This window comes from Phacochoerus africanus, chromosome 2 (genome assembly GCF_016906955.1).
Source record: "Phacochoerus africanus isolate WHEZ1 chromosome 2, ROS_Pafr_v1, whole genome shotgun sequence".
Taxonomy (NCBI): domain Eukaryota; kingdom Metazoa; phylum Chordata; class Mammalia; order Artiodactyla; family Suidae; genus Phacochoerus; species Phacochoerus africanus.
In genome coordinates this window covers 229,021,497-229,038,674 of record NC_062545.1, presented here as the reverse complement: position 1 = coordinate 229,038,674, position 17,178 = coordinate 229,021,497, and positions in this window count along the sequence as shown.

Below are 17,178 nucleotides of genomic sequence, written 5' to 3'. Positions count from 1 at the left end.
GTTTGATGTCTCTTTTGGATTTATATGAAAAGCATGGGAAGGTGGATGCTCTCCTAGAAATTCATAAGGTCATTCCTTCAAAATAACTTATACACCTACTCCCAACCAAGAATAGTTTTAGGTGGAGTTCCCATTGCGGTTCAGTGGAAAAGAATCCAACTAGGAACCATGAGGTTGAGGGTTCGATTCCTGGCCTCGCTCAGTGGGTTAAGGATCCAACGTTGCTATGAGCTGTGGTGTAGGTTGCAGATGCAGCTTGGATCTGGCATTGCTGTGGCTGTGGTGTTGGACGGCAGCTGTAGCTCTGATTGGACCCCTAGCCTGGGAACCTCCATATGCTGCAGGTGTGGCTCTAAAAAGCAAAAAAAAAAAAAAATTGCTTTAGGGTATTAAGTATACCAGAAGTACTGAGGATAGTTTTAACAAGAAATTGTAGAAATAAAAACATGGACTATAAATATATATCCTAACTATGCTGCTATGGCAAGAAAAATGTCTTCCTTATATCAGACATTTTATCCTTCTATGATATAAAAATACGAGGGCCCATAATCAGGAAAGTGTGATCAACTCTATTATCTAACTGTTCTCTGGGAGTAAGATGTCCTGTCTGTATGCAAGCACATAATGAGAAAATGGAAAAAGAAAGTGTGAAATTATAAGAATTTTCAGTCCGCAGCTCCCTAAAAAAGCCACAATTTGGTAACCCAATGAAGTATTGTAGCATTATTTATTTGTAGGTATTTATTGAGGAATCAGTACCTATTGGTATTGGGAATAGTATAGCTCAGGACCAATTTCATGTATGAGTTTCAGACAACCTAACACTGCAATAACTTAAGATAGATGTTTCCTTCTATTTCATGTTAAAAATCTCAGCCTCTTTGATCTTGCTGCCCTTTTATTCTCAGCACATAACTCCTGGCAAAGGCTTAATCCATGATGGCAGTATTTTGGCCAGCATAAAAAGGAAAAGCTGTTAAAAGAAAGACAATCCCCTTCCCCTGCCTTATTGTGAGGAACACTTTTCCTAATACACAGAACATTTTTACTCATATCCTACCAGCCATAACTAAGTCACATGGCAATAACGAGTCTAAGGAGAGACAGGAAATACTGTCTATTCTGAGTATTGATGTTTATAGCTAATATTTTGTAAAGCCTTTGAAAAGGTCTGACTTTTTCATAGTTGCTCATGTAAATCAGGCAAATGGATTTTTGTTGATATGTGGGCAAGAAATCTAAAGAGAAAGGGGAGAACTAGATGACAGGAGTTTATTTTGGAAGTTTGATTCAAGAGTGATTGTAGGAGCATGAGGAATATTAATGCAACAGCATTCTCCTTCTAGATACTCATCTTCTGGAACTTCTCATCTAAATCCTCATGACTTCTTGGAGGTGTGAGTCTAGTTGGAGAGCATAGTCTTCCCTGGCATGACTATGTCCACCAAAGGACTGAGATTAATATTGGCAGGAAGTTAATTGCCTTAGAAATCAGTTTGTTAAAGAGAACAGGGCTTCCAGCTTCTTTAGTTAACACTAATCTGCTATATTAGAGATCTTTGACGTAGTTAGCCAATACTTTGAGCCAGTATTTCATCCATTGTATTTCAAGATGAGTATAAATTAAAGACACAGAAATTTGGGGTTCTACAATGAGATATGATTTACATAAATCTAAATTTAAAACCAAGTTCAAATGTGTCTTTGTGGATTGGGAACATTGCCAGTTTAAAAAAAAAAATGAAACCAACACCACCTAAATGATAATACATATGTATTATAGCTCTGGTACATATTTAAATTTTTATTTTACACATTCTCCAGATGAATTGAGGAAATATTTTTACTCATCAAATCTGTGCTTAAATAATGTTGAATGCAATTGAATTTAAAGAAATAATGCGGAATTAGAAACTATTTACCTAGCACTTAGCCATATGTATATACTACATTTGAGAGCTAGTGACATAAATGTAAATAAACCATACTCTCTGCCCTAATAATCTTAGTTAAGTCGAACAAAAGGTAAGATCTAGGATAACTAATAATATAATGCAATACCTCCTAAATTCTAGATTAATGAAACAATAAATGAGGTCTGTAAGAATACAGAGGAAGCAGCTTTAAGTTGAGGTAGCAGAGTTTCAGATAGAAAAGTTATCTTGACATATTTATTATTATTAAGTGTGTGTAGAATTGAAATAATTTTTAAAATATGTGGTCATTTGAAAACAGAAAAAAAATCATCTTTTCATTAAGTACTTTGGATATTTTTGTTTACTAGATAAAATACTTGAAATCATGTTTATTTTAAGGAAATTGATATTCCAGATCTTTTGCAAATATATGATGATCTGGAAGCTGTAAAACCCAAGATCAGTTGAACATGCTGTTTTCATGTTGACTGTCGCTGCCCAGGGTATGATCCCCATAAACACATCACTGTTTGTGTGGTGTGTAATACCTTGGGAGTTTTTTGTGTGGTGTGTAATACCTTGGGAGTTTTGTTTGTTTGTTTGTTTTTTAATCACTGTTCCAGGTACCCGTACCTAGTGGATAGTATCTAGCAAGCATTCTTCTTGGCCCAGAGTTTTATTGTGAAGGTTAATTGACAGAAAAGACTTAATAAACAAGAAATCACTGGCTGGAAAGTGAAACTGTCCACCAGCTTCCTATTGTTTTGCCCTATTTTACTTTGCTCACACTGGCTAAATATAGGTTGGCTTATTTCTTTCTGGACCCACTGCGAGAGATGGAAATGTTTTACGTACTAGTCTGTGTAGTCTGTTACCAGTTCTTTAGTCTATACCATGATCCTAGATGCATGCTTTTCTCTTTAGATAACTTCTGATATGTTCTGATCATAGGTAGAAGAACAAGAACAACTTTTTTATTTTTAAAATTTTTTTATTAAAGTATAGTTGATTTACAGCCTTCCCTCAGTTTCTGTTTTACAGCAAAGTGACCCAATCACACACAGTTTCCTGTGGTATACAGTAGGGCCCCTTTGCCCATCCATTACCAATATAACATTTTGCAACCGAAAACTGCTGAACTGCCTGCCTATCCTATTCCCTCCCACACCACCAGGGACCACAAGTCTTGCTCTCCTTGGCAGTGATCTGTTTCTGTTTTGTAGAAAGGATCATCTGTGCCATAGTTTAGATTACACAAATAAGTGATATCATATGGTATTTGTCTTCTTCTTTCTGGCTTACTTCAAGAACAAATTTTTCAAAGAGAAATCCTTACTTTCAATTCTGTGGTGACATCTTGCCTCTATAGTATCATTTCTAGCCCCATTAAAATATCTTCTTCTGCAATTAAACCATAAGCTCCTCCTTTATAGTACTGCTGGTATCACATCAAGTCTACATTATCAGTCCTATCATGGTTAATTGTATACTTAGTCATACTAAGTATATAAACGTTATCTGCTAAGAAACTGAGCAAGATATTTAAGGCTTATATTTAAGGCTTTTTATTGTTAGATCATAGAAAAGCAGGGATGTCTTTCTGCAGTAAAACATCTGGTCTAGATAAAAACTCTACATTTTCGCAATCAGCCTACCTGATTTGTCAAAATGGCTTGATCTTTCTTGATCAGGAAAATAAAAGATGTTTTGTTTTGGTTTTTGCTTAGAAACGTAAATACTGATATACTGCAATAATTTCAGTATGTGAAATGTTAAACTTCAAGGAAATATCTAGTAATAAATGGACAAAATAATGCCTTGGGAGCCTTAATATAGTGATACAGTGTATGGAATAAAGTAGATAGAACTGAAAAGAGTTATGTTATATTCATAGATGAGGTCTGATATTACTTTTTTATTTTGATCACCCAAGGTCGTATATGTATCTTCAGAGCATAAACTCCTCATTGCGACTACAAACAAAGCATAGAAGTAAACAAGGGCTTTGCAAAATTTGTATTCACTTTTAGCAAGACAAAGTTTATGTAAATTAGATACTGAAATGAAGAGTAGAACCTAATATTAGAATAAATATTGAATGGTGAATTATGCATTTGTATTTAGTATTTTGAAATTCACAAATTTTGTTTCATTTTATTGCCCTCTTATCAGCAGAATCATCTTTTTTTATGATTTTTTTATTTTCCCACTGTACAGCAAGGGGGTCAGGTTATCCTTACATGTATACCTTACAATTACATTTTTTCCCCCACCCTTTCTTCTGTTACAACATGAGTATCTAGACAAAGTTCTCAATGCTATTCAGCAGGATCTCCTTATAAATCTAAGTTGTGTCTGATAAGCCCAAGCTCCCGATCCCTCCCACTCCCTCCCCCTCCCATCAGGCAGCCACAAGTCTCTTCTCCAAGTCCATGATTTTCTTTTCTGAGGAGATGTTCATTTGTGCTGGATGTTAGATTCCAGTTATAAGTGATATCATATGGTATTTGTCTTTGTCTTTCTAGCTCATTTCACTCAGTAGGAGATTCTCTAGCTCCATCCATCTTGCTGCAAATGACATGATGTCATTCTTTTCTTATGGCTGAGTAGTATTCCATTGTGTATATATACCACCTCTTCCGAATCCAATCATCTGTGGATGGACATTTGGGTTGTTTCCATGTCCTGGCTATTGTGAATAGTGCTGCAATGAACATGCGGGTGCACGTGTCTCTTTTAAGTAGAGTTTTGTCTGGATAGATGCCCAAGAGTGGGATTGTGGGGTCATATGGAAGTTCTATGTGTAGATTTCTAAGGTATCTCCAAACTGTTCTCCATAGTGGCTGTGCCAGTTTACATTCCCACCAACAGTGTAGGAGGGTTCCCTTTTCTCCATAGCCCCTCCAGCACTTGTTATTTGTGGATTTATTAATGATGGCAATTCTGAAGAATCATCTTTACTTTCAATTTCTGACTGACCTTATGAGCCATCTTGAATTCAAATTTTTTTTGTCTTTTTTTGTCTTTTTAGGGCTGCACCCGAGGCATATGGAGGTTCCCAGGCTAGGGGCTGAATCAGAGCTATAGCTGCTGGCCTACACCACAGCCACAGCAACCCGGGATCCAAGCCACGTCTTCAACTTACACCACAGCTCATGGCAATGCCAGATCCTTAACCACTGAGCAAGGTCAGGGATTGAACCCTTGTTTTCATGGATACTGGTCGGGTTCGTTAACCACTGAGCCACGTCGGGAACTCCTTGATTTAAATTTTAACTTAAGTTTATTATTAATAATGATGAAGGGGATAAAAAATGTAATTATAAAACACATTGGGATCCAAAATATCAAAAATTTCCATAGTGTGTTAAAAACAAAGTCACAAAGATATTTCTGTACACCTCACTGCATATGGTTGAAGCTATAGGCTGTCTGTATTCTTTTATTTATTTATTTATTTATTTATTTTTGTCTTTTGTCTTTTTTGTTGTTGTTGTTGTTGTTGTTGCTATTTCTTGGGCCGCTCCCGCGGCATATGGAGGTTCCCAGGATAGGGGTTGAATCGGAGCTGTAGCCACCGGCCTACGCCAGAGCCACAGCAACGCGGGATCTGAGCCACGTCTGCAACCTACACCACAGCTCACGGCAACGCCGGATCGTTAACCCACTGAGCAAGGGCAGGGACCAAACCCGCAACCTCATGGTTCCTAGTCGGATTCGTTAACCACTGCGCCACGACGGGAACTCCTGTCTGTATTCTTGATCTAGAAGCAGCAGGCTGAGATGCAGTGTAAAGGAGGTAAACATGAGATGGGTGAATGGAGTCATTCTGGCTGCTTGACTTTTGCAACCAGAATGCAGCCCTCTCACTGAAGGAAATGAGCTAAATAGCCTATTTCCCTGCTAGCCAGTGACAATCCATCAGAAAGCTACAGACCTCAGGAGGTAAATGAATAAAGGCACATCCCTACATATAGGAGATATCTTGCTGACCAAATCGTAGTCTCCAAGATCAACTCAGTATAAAGGCCAGTACGCAGAATCATTCTGGAAAGTGGCAGGAGAGGGAGTGGCAAGTAGAGGTAGTGGAAAAACATAGTAGACAAGATGGGGTGAACACAAGGCATGTATAAGGGGAAGGGAAAGGGGAATAACACACAATAATACACATACACATCATTTATACATATATCGCTCAAACTGAACTAGCAAATTGTAATTCTGAAACCTGAGAAAATTGTAATTCTTTCAAATGCATTTAAGAAATCGGTTTTCAGAATATTAACATAATTCAGATGGATTTAATTTTACAAAATATTTTAAAATGAGTACTTCAAAATGTTCAATAAAATAAATTAATGAATTACAACTACAAAAAATTATGAAACATAATCAGGCATAAGCAAAAAGAACATAAGTGAAAGAGCCAATTAGAAATTCTGGAAATTAAGTGTATCAATTACATCTTTAAAAGATTATTAAAGGTACTTTTTTATTCAGAGAAATTAATAAGCTGGAGATTATCCAAAATTGTCAAGAATGGAGAAATAAAGGGAAATAAAATATGAAAGAATAATCATAGAGAAGATATTGAGAGATTTTAAACTACATAGGCAAGATTGCAATTCCAAAAAATGTAGGAACTGAGAATATTTCAAAAGGTGTATTAGAATTTTTTACATTTTTCTAGAATTAAAAAAAAACATGAGTTCTAGTTTCAAAACTATATATTCCCAATAGAATTGAATAGAATTCAGATAAATCTCTACACACATATGGACAACTGATTTTTAAAAGTTGCCAAAGTAATTCTGTAGAAAAAGATAGTCTTTTTAAAAATTAATATTGGAACAACATGAAATCTTGGAAAAAAATAAACCTCAGTCCTTACCTACACTATGTAAAATTTAACTTGAAATGGATTATAGCTGTAATCATAAAACATAAACTATATCTAGAAGAACAAAATAGCATTTTAATTCTCCTCCTCAAATTAATGAACTTAGACTGCAATAAATATTGGTTCAAACATCCCCATCGTGTTATTGTGGGTTAAAATTTTAGTTTTATATTTTATATTAACTATAAAAAACATATCAATACTTTCACAATCAATATATAATTATTTTAAATGTAATTCAGAATTATATACTCCCAAAGAAAGTGTAATGGAATTGATGAGTTAAATTGTACTAAAACTTTAAAATGATATAAAAAGAAAAATATCTATGGTAAATAATTTATGAAAGGATAAATAATGAAATAGTATGAAAAAGAGTAACAATAATACCTTTTAAAATTACAGATTTCACTAAAAACAACTGGTAAGAGATCAGGGTAAGGAAAACATTCTGGAGCCCTCATCTTTCCTGTAGCTAACTCAGAATATACCTGTACATGTAAATTTTTGATACTCATAAACCATGTACATGATAATGTATAAAACTTAAAAGCACATATAGAAGCAAAATAGAACTAATATCTTTGAATTGCTAAGATAAAGAAAAAACAAAAGTATCAACAAGAAGTCATTAAAAAATAAAAGCATGGAGAAATATGATAGAAGCTGTCAGTTATGATAATAAACATAATTGGTTTAAACTTATCTACTAAAACAGAAAGTCTTGCCAATTGTCTTACACAACAAAATCTAATTACATGCTGATTGCAACAGATACCTAAAACAAAATGAGCTTGAAAATTAAAAACTAGGCAAAAAAATGTTTAAAATGAAACACTAGGAAGAATTACATTGGGCAACAATAAAATATGCAGAAAAGGAATACTAGTGGAAGTTAAAGCAAAATAGCCTCAAATTATATAAAATGCATCATTATATATTGACAAAACTTATAATTTCCAACAAAGATATGGTAACTTTTTTGTTAGAGAGCTCACTTTTTTCTTTTTGACAATAGATGTATATTAATGTGCAAGTTTGACAAGCCTCTGCTCTTACTGAAATAATATCCTAATAAAGAAGATAAAAATTAATAATAAATGCATAATGAAATTGTTTTTTTAAGATAATATCTATAAGCAAAATAAAATATGTGAATCATGGGCAAAATGAAGGGGATGCTGCATTAGGAAAGGTAATAATATAGCCTCTCTGAGAAAAGGACGTTTTTGCTGAGACCTAAGTAAATGATGAGAATAAGCAAGCTGTGTGAAGATTAGGGAAAGAATCATCCAAGTGGGGAGATTATAAAGTGACAATATCTTAGGTCAATGCAAAAAGAGTAAATATGGGAGTACTAGAAGATGAGACAAAAAATAGATGAACATGTATCAGATTTAGGACGGGGCAGGACAAAAATGTTAGGATGTATACTAAATGTTATGGTAAACTGTTGGAGGGTGTTTGGTAAGGGAGCTGTGTGAAAAAAGGATAAAAAATCAAAGGCAATATTGGGAGATCTTACAAGAAATTTTGTAGAGATGCTGGAAAGAGATCATGGTGACTTGTTTCAAGGTCAACTATAATGGCTGAAGAAGGAAATTAGAAAAAGGTATATGCAGGCAGATTGGGGACATTTTCTAGTGGTAATACTGACAATATAATGTTGATTGGCAGAATGTGGGTAGAGAAAAATGATAGGAGTCAAGGTTAGGTTCAACATAGAAGAATTCTCTTTTAGACATATGAATTGGAGTTTGCTGATAGATAATCCCTATGGAGATGTCAAATAGATTTGAGAAGCTCAATGAAGAGGTTAAGATAAAAGATATAAATGTAGGAGTCATATGCATAGTGTTTTTATTTGAAATCATAGTATCACTGGTTTAGAGCGATTCAGATAGAAACAGAGTGAGAGCTAGAGAAAGACATAGGACTTTACCATGAGGTAAATATGAATAGATCTGGCTAAAGGCAAGAAACCAGAGGAGAATGTGTTGCAATGGGTGTATCAAGAAAGAAATCAGTACATAGAGGAAAGTCTATAAAATAAAGTTGTACTTACTGGCACACAATAGCCAGAATATGCCTAGAGAAAAATTATAGCTTGTGTGAAAATCTTCATTGAATTTATTAGTCATGTCATTTACTTTGATCATAATTATTACTTAGCTACAGAAATGTCAACAAAAAATAATCAAATTGCCTGAAAATACAAATATCCCCAAGTAAGCCCTACTGATTGACTAAAATTATTGTTTTTAGCTAATAAAAATGCAGTAATACAATTTATCAGAATTTAAGGACTACTACAAAAACTATACTCAAGAGATATATATGTATTTTATTAATAGAATGAATTAAAATATTGACTAATTTTGATTAAATAATGAATTAAAAAACAAAGAAAAGTAATTATATATGCATATATATATATATATATTTACTGCTACTGATGCTATAAAATATCAAAAACTGTCTATTATGTGACTTTTTAAATAATAAGCAGCAATGAAGTTTCTGTTCAGGTGCAACTGGATCGGAGGCATCTTTGCAGTGCTAAGATGTAGGCTCTATCTGGGCCCAGAACGGTGGCTTAAAGGATCTACATATAGCTGCTTTGTAGGTTGCAACTGCTGCTTGGATCTGATCCCTGACCCACAAATTTCATATGCTATGGGGAGGCCAGAAAAATAAATAAATAAATAAAATCAGCAGAAACAACACATTGGATATAATTCTTGAAATCTAGTCTTAAAATGAAAAACATAATAGATTAGATATATTAAAATATTTGGAAAAATTATATATGGCTATTTTAAATATAAAGAAAATGATTCTTACAAATGGCTGAAGACAATAAATTAAATATATTATGAAAAAAATTTATGTTTATTAAATATGCAAATATTGTTACTGATGGTATTTAATATTCTTGAGACAGGTACTCTCAAATACTGGTAGTCATGTAAGTAGATAAGATTTTTCTGGAATAAAACTTTACAGTATATATACATAAAGACTATTGTATGATAAGTTTTTGTTCACAAATCATATTTATATAGGCAGCAGAAAAATAAGTCTATTATTATTATATTATTATTAACCATCATATTGACAAGCTAAAAATACCACTTAAATTTACCTCAGTTAGGTGGTTAATTTCACTGTGGTACATCTGCATTATTTAGTTAATTTAAAAAAAAAATTAAAAAACTATTTAAAGCAACTATAATAAACACAGCATTATTTTATAGTATTATTTATGTAAGTGAAAATAACTCAGGATGTTATACATAAAATATTAACTGAAGCATGTAAAGTGCATACACCGTACATAACACCACAGCAGTACTCAAATCATCCTATGTCCTAATTAAAGGAAATATGCCAAAAAGCCAGGTATTGTTTTCCCTGCATAATAAGTTTATGAATGATATTTGTATAGTTCTTTTTATCATTTTATATTTTCTAAATATTTCACAAAGAATGTATCTTTAAATTCAGACATACATAACAAAAACAGTCCTAAAAGATTTTTGACAGGCAAGATCTGATTTGGATTTTGGAAGACTAAACCAGTATGTGAAGTTCAGTAACTTTATGAGGAAGAAAATAAATTTAATATGATCTTTGTAAGATCTTAAATGGGTTGAAGCTCATTTCAGTGGATCTTTGAAGGTAAAATGTTGAAAATATTTTAACATTTTCTCCCACGACACTGATAATGATCTCACAAAGTTGTTTATAATCATTTTATCGCATTCATCAGCTGAGACTAATTATAACTCAGATGAAAATCATCCTTGCAGAGTGCATTCTAAATATTAATAAACATAAATAATGCAAGTTTACTATTAAAGCATTTCAAAACAACAAACAGAACCCACAGGGAGTTCCTTAAAATTAATCTGGTTCCACATAAATTCTGTCTAAAATGTTCAAAGCAACAATATCCCATATCACAGGATATATTAACTTTCTCCTTTCTTTTTGTTCTGTTTTCTAATTTTATAGGACAAAGTAATAGATGTGAGTGGTTGGCAGGTCAGGAAGACTTTAGTGTAACTTCTAATAAGGGAAATGGAACTAATTTAAATATGAATCAACTAACATGAAAACTGATAACCAGCTGCTCTTGATATTACTTTTCTAAAATTCTGGAATGTTATTCTTACCCTTTTCCTTTATTCTCAAGACTGTCAAAATAGACAAATATCAAGGATATGAAACATATTTATAACTTCAAATATCTGTTTAAAACAAGTGAATTTCAAATCTCCTATGAATTGATATGTTAGTATTTAAAACTTGTTGCTTAAAAAAAATACTTACAGCTTTTAAAAGCATCTCCTATTAAATTTTAAGCAATCTTCATTTTTATTGTTTTGAAGATGAAAATATTATATCATAGAACCAAAATGATTTTCTCCATGACCTTGGGCAAATCAATTAACATTTTAGAGTTGCCATCTGATAATTGGTGATACGTTTTCCTCTTTCATAAAGTTGTTATTAGCATGAAATGAGATATGATATGTAAAGCACAGAACACAAACCTTATTAATGTCTATTCCTATTATTTCTATCATATTTTCTTTCTAGCTCTGCAAGTGAGGTTTACTGCCATTGCTTCCTGTCTTATAAGGAATCACTGAATTTGAAGAGACATAGTGATACCAGTAAAAACTCTATCACTTAATATATTATTTTACTGTTCTCCTCTTTGGAGAATGGCATAGAAACACCTGATGTAATGTGTAGTCACAAATGGCTACTCCAGATATATTGGAGAGAATCAAGTAAAGGAAACAATATGAAAATATTATGTGTTCATGCTACTATTGAAGTTACACAATGCTGAAATCTTTGTTACAGTCTGACATGCAAAGGACACATTTCCAAACATTTGAATATCATGCTATTTCCTAGTTTTTTAATGTATTATGAAAATAACTTAGAATTTTGCAGTGATGGTGTTTACACACACAAAAAAACCCCACAAATTAAAAAAGAAAACATATTTTTTCAAGCTTTTCTTTTGTCATCCAGAACTGTTGGTATCATGTAGGCACAATTTGTGTTTACTTGGATAATGTAAAAAAAAAGTTTATTTTCATTAAGAAATTTCTAACTGACAAAATATAAGAAATCTTAACACTCTCTACTTTGATATTCTTTGCCACAAACATCATTCTAACTTCTAACATGACTAGAAGGAAAGATCTTTCATTTCTTCCTTTCTCTATAAAAAATATGTTTTATCTTAAAAGGAAAAAGCTGTTCAATAAATATGACTAAAATTAGTACCCTGTGAAAGTTAAAAGCATTTCAAGTTCAATAAAGGTAGTGGATAAAGAAAATCTCAAAACAGAATGTTTGACCTAAACCACTTTCTGGATTTTAATGCTTTAAATTAAAGATTGCATGTGGTTAACTCTTAGCAAACTTCAGAATCACAGAGTTGGTGAGAACTACTAAACAAGGTCATATTTCAAGTAAAGAGGAAAAATATCTAGATTCAATGTTTACATATTTAGTTATTCATAAATTTCACTAGTATTTGCATAGTAAAAAAACATAAGTATAACCAACTTATATAATTTTATTAAATCATTACTGTTACTAAAATTCTTAAGGTTATATCATCCTTTATGTTTGCAGATTTTTCTACTAACTGTCGGATTCAGTAAGGTAGAATGAATGATCCTATAACCAATTTACACTGAGAACAAGTCTCTGGTAAGTGATGAAATTGAAAAATTTTGTCTTTTGTTCTCCAGAAAACTATAGGAGTGAGTTATACCAAAACTTAAGATAAACTCTGTTCTATATAGACTCTTCCGTGAAATAGAAAGCTGTCAAACTCATAACATGTTTCTAAAGTAAGTGTGATGATCAAACTAGGCAAGAATAATATGATAAAATCAGAATCAATCTCACTTATGAACATAATAACTAAGATCCTAATGATGAAAACAATACATGCTGATGTGGTAAATTGTATCATAGAAAGGCCAGGTTTAATTGACAAACTTAGTTCACACCATTAACCATTTCCAAGAGTTTAATACTAATGCTCTTCTCCATTTATCACATTTCCTTAATAAGCATTATCTTTCTTTTCTCTGTCTCCCTCTTCTCTTTTCCCTTCCTTCTAACTTCAGCTTTTCCTCAGTACACGATCAAATACTCTGAAGTTCTCATATGCCTAAGTTAGCTCAACCTACTGTCTCAGAGTAAAAATAACTTGAAAAACATTGACTTACATATTACATTTATAGGAACATTTATATTTCAGAGACCTTTGTAGGAGTAAGGCAATAAACACAGTTAAAGAACTTTAGGCAGTAGGAAGAAACATTCAGAGTTGATGTGAGGGTAATTTTTTTTTTTTTTTTTTGGTATTTGTACAAATTCTTCAAGGGGTTGACTACAATTCTTCTCATGGGAAAGGTCACGGAGTTCCTTACTACTACATGCAGGCTGACTTGCTTTGTTGCTGATTCCCTTTGACTCCAGAGCATGACATCCTCCATTCTTTGACTCTGCCATCTCATGTAACGTTGATGAGTGGTTTTCACCCCTTACCTAGTAACGATGAGATGATTTAACCTTGTGCTTTAATCTGCCCTTAGGATAGATCTTTCAACTTTTTATCATGCAGGAGACTTTTCCTTAGTACAATCCAAAGGATTCTACTTATTGTGCTCTGGTTCAAAATTTAATATCAGAGATATTTTCATCAAATAAATATATTTCTCATCTTGATTGACATAGAAGTTCAAAAGTTATTTTACTTAGTATTATGTTTATATAATAGCTCTACTATACCTTTCATTTCTACTAAAAGTACTTACAGATTAAAATAAAATAAAGAAGAAGCCATTTGTAAGCCTAAAAGGGCGTTAGTAAGGGTAAATGCTGTCAAGAATTTAGAATGAATAAAATTGGGCATTGAATTTGACAACCAAGGCAAAATGGAAACAAAGTCCATGATTAAATTTTCTACCTTTACCCCCATCCCATGAATGACATGAATCTCTAAGCTGAAATTTCTTTTTTTTTCCATATATAAAGGATACAGTTATACAAAAAAAATAATGAGTCATAAATTTATTTCTATTGCTCCCATCCTTACAGGTATCTTTTTGAAATATGGATAGAAAAGAGAATATATGCAGAGTGATTTCTCTCTGGATAGAGAAAATAATAAGAAAGTAGTACAACCATTCCTACATGTCCTGCCTTTTATTTTTATCTTAAATGTCAACAGACAATATCTTCCTAAATTTTTTTAAAACAAAAATAATGAAACTGGAAGAAACTTAAGAGATCCAATAATGTTTCTTAGGGTTGAAATGTTCAGAACAGATAGTTATCTTTTTTGTTTTTAAGAACTTACACAGCTATCTATGACGTGGTTTTATAACTTGGGTGGTCGAGAATGAGCTAAGCCGCTCTCAATTAACTAAATAGCACAAAAATAAACCAAAAAGGGTAAAATATCAAAATGTTCTGTTAGATAATATTTGAAACAGATTTTCAGCAGAGCATTTTGTAAGTGATTAGGTATAGATATGATGAAATGCATAATTTTTTCAATGCATTCAGATGTTATAGAATTTCCTAAAATATATAGATTTTTATTAAATAAATTTGAAAAATTAATTTTTAAAAATTTTCCTAAGAGTCTTCACAGAATGATTAATTTATAAACATTCATTTTGATGATCCAAAATGTTGGTCTGTGGCTTCCTCCTTCGTTTTTGCGAAGGCCTATGGCACTTCCACAGAGTATGATAGAAGTAATGGAGTACAGCTTCTGTTACAGGCCTATAAAAAGCAATGTAGCTTATTCATTTGTGTGCATGTGTGTGTCTGTGTCTGAGCTACCATGCTGTGAGAAAGACAAACCATGAAGAAAACTCACATGGCTGGCAGTCCTAGTTTTAGATTCATCCCTTTCTAGGTACCAGATATGTGAATGAATAAGCCTTCAGATGCTTCTAGTCTCCAGCTGTTGAGTCACTCCCAGCCTTTGGGTCTTCCCATCTGAGTACCTAGACCACAGAGCCACAAAGAGACTATGAACATAAAATAATTGTTTTAAATTGCCAAGTTTGAGGCTAATTTTATAATGAAAAATAGTAAATGGGATACTACTGATGATGAACAATAGAATATAATTATAAAGGTTGAGTGATTTTTTTTAAACAAAGCAGAATGGAAAGCTATGATGAATTTCTTGAAGAGAAACATTAATTTTTTCTCGATTCTGTTATTAAGGGAAATGTTAAATGTTTAATGAAACAGTGGATCAAACTTTTAAATTCTACCAAAATAAAATTATCCTCATTTTTTTCTTTCTTTGATAGTAGTCAAAATTACTACTGTTTCAACACTGTTTCTTTCTCAATATTAAATTTGTTGTGTAAAACTATTATGTGGAAAATTCTCTACAGCATTATTCTAACCCTGCATATTAAACATCTGTTTTGAATGAACTGAATTTTTAGAGTTGAGATAAACTTTTTGTAAGTTTTGTGGTTATTTGCCTTTTAAATAATTTCATCTATCTATCTATCTATCTGTGCATCACTTAAATAGCTATTCTTTGTTAAAGCAGAAATCTCTGCTTTCTCACACATACACACACACACACACACACAAATTAAAGAGTGGTATCAAAAAGTTAGTTCAGGAGTTCCCGTCGTGGCGCAGTGGTTAAGGAATCCTACTAGGAACCATGAGGTTGCGGGTTCGGTCCCTGCCCTTGCTCAGTGGGTTGACGATCCGGCGTTGCCGTGAGCTGTGGTGTAGGTTGCAGACGTGGCTCAGATCCCGCCTTGCTGTGGCTCTGGAGTAGGCTGGGGGCTACAGCTCTGATTCGACCCCTATCCTGGGAACCTCCATATGCCGTGGGAGCGGCCCAAAGAAATAGCAAAAAGACAAAAAAAAAAAAGTTCACTGGTGCATGCTTTTATTATAGTATTGAACATTAAAATTGAAATATTTTTTCCAACAATTCATAATACTACCATTAACTTTTGATTATTTATGTGTATATTTACTCTTTCTGCTTTACATTCAGAGAAAGATTAGTCATTTTATAAAATTAACTAGGATTTTGAAACAGGAAGATATTTATATAGTTACAACAATTAGTATTTTAAATAACTGCATTTTTTTTCCCTTTAGGAAATTAATAAGTATTTGCTTCCCTGTGGAAAGCATGGATAGAAAAATTAACAATGACCAAAAGCAGTACTGCAAAATTCTCTTTTCTCCTATGTAGTTTTCTTTCTTTATTTTTAATTTATAGGAAATTCGTTTAAATGATTTTGAAATTCAGGTTTGAACAACATTAAAATAATCATGTTTATCCAGATAGTAGTACTCATATATCAAATGAGATTTTATTTTTCAACACTTTTTAGCTTCCAGTGTTTCTACAGAAAATCTAGTCACATTTTTTATAGGAATTTCTGACTTTTTGCTTTGGTTTGGAAAGTAAAATAGCATTTGTCTACTTATATGGGACCCTTCCTTATATTGCAAATTTAAAACACCTAATTTTTTTCTCATGCTTGCTTGACAAATCATAATGAATAAATTATAAATGTGAATTCAAATGAATATATAGTGTGGTAAAAGATATATTTATATATATATTTTCCTATTCCAAACTTTTACGAGGATCAACTACGCCTTGACTTCATTCTTTGTCTTTGTTACTTCAGTGATTAAGGAAACAAATATTATTCTTTTCGAGGGGTGCCTAAGTCTTGTTTTATGAAATTATGTATTTGCAAGGATAGTGACTCATATTTGTGTCTATTTTCATAGAATCAGAGAACTGTTACCTGGAACATATAGGTATTGTGTTATAATATTTTCATTATTTTGGAAAGCCTCGTGCACAAGTTGCATAGTTGCAGAGTGACAATGTGAATCCGAGAATGGTCGCCTAATGCACCAAGTGGATGATTTTTTTCCATTAAATAATTTACTAGCTTTTCCAACTGAAATTAATTTTGAAAACAAAAATAACTCCATAGGAGGTTTTCCTCATTGTGCCTCATTTATGAAGCCTTTAGGAGAAAACCAAAGTAAGTTTCCCAGTAAGAAAGTTAACAATCAAATGAACAACACAAATAAGTGGGCAGATTAACCATAAACAGAACCACAAATCAGAATTAGGGAGATAAAGGGGGGGACCTTAAACTTCTGCCCTATTTTTCTTTGAAGAGGATTAAATTTTCCACAGAAAACTAAGAGTGTGATAGATTATGTTTTTAAGTGCAGTAAGTCTTGGTTCTGCTATAAACTTCTCATCTACAGATCCAATCAAATGCT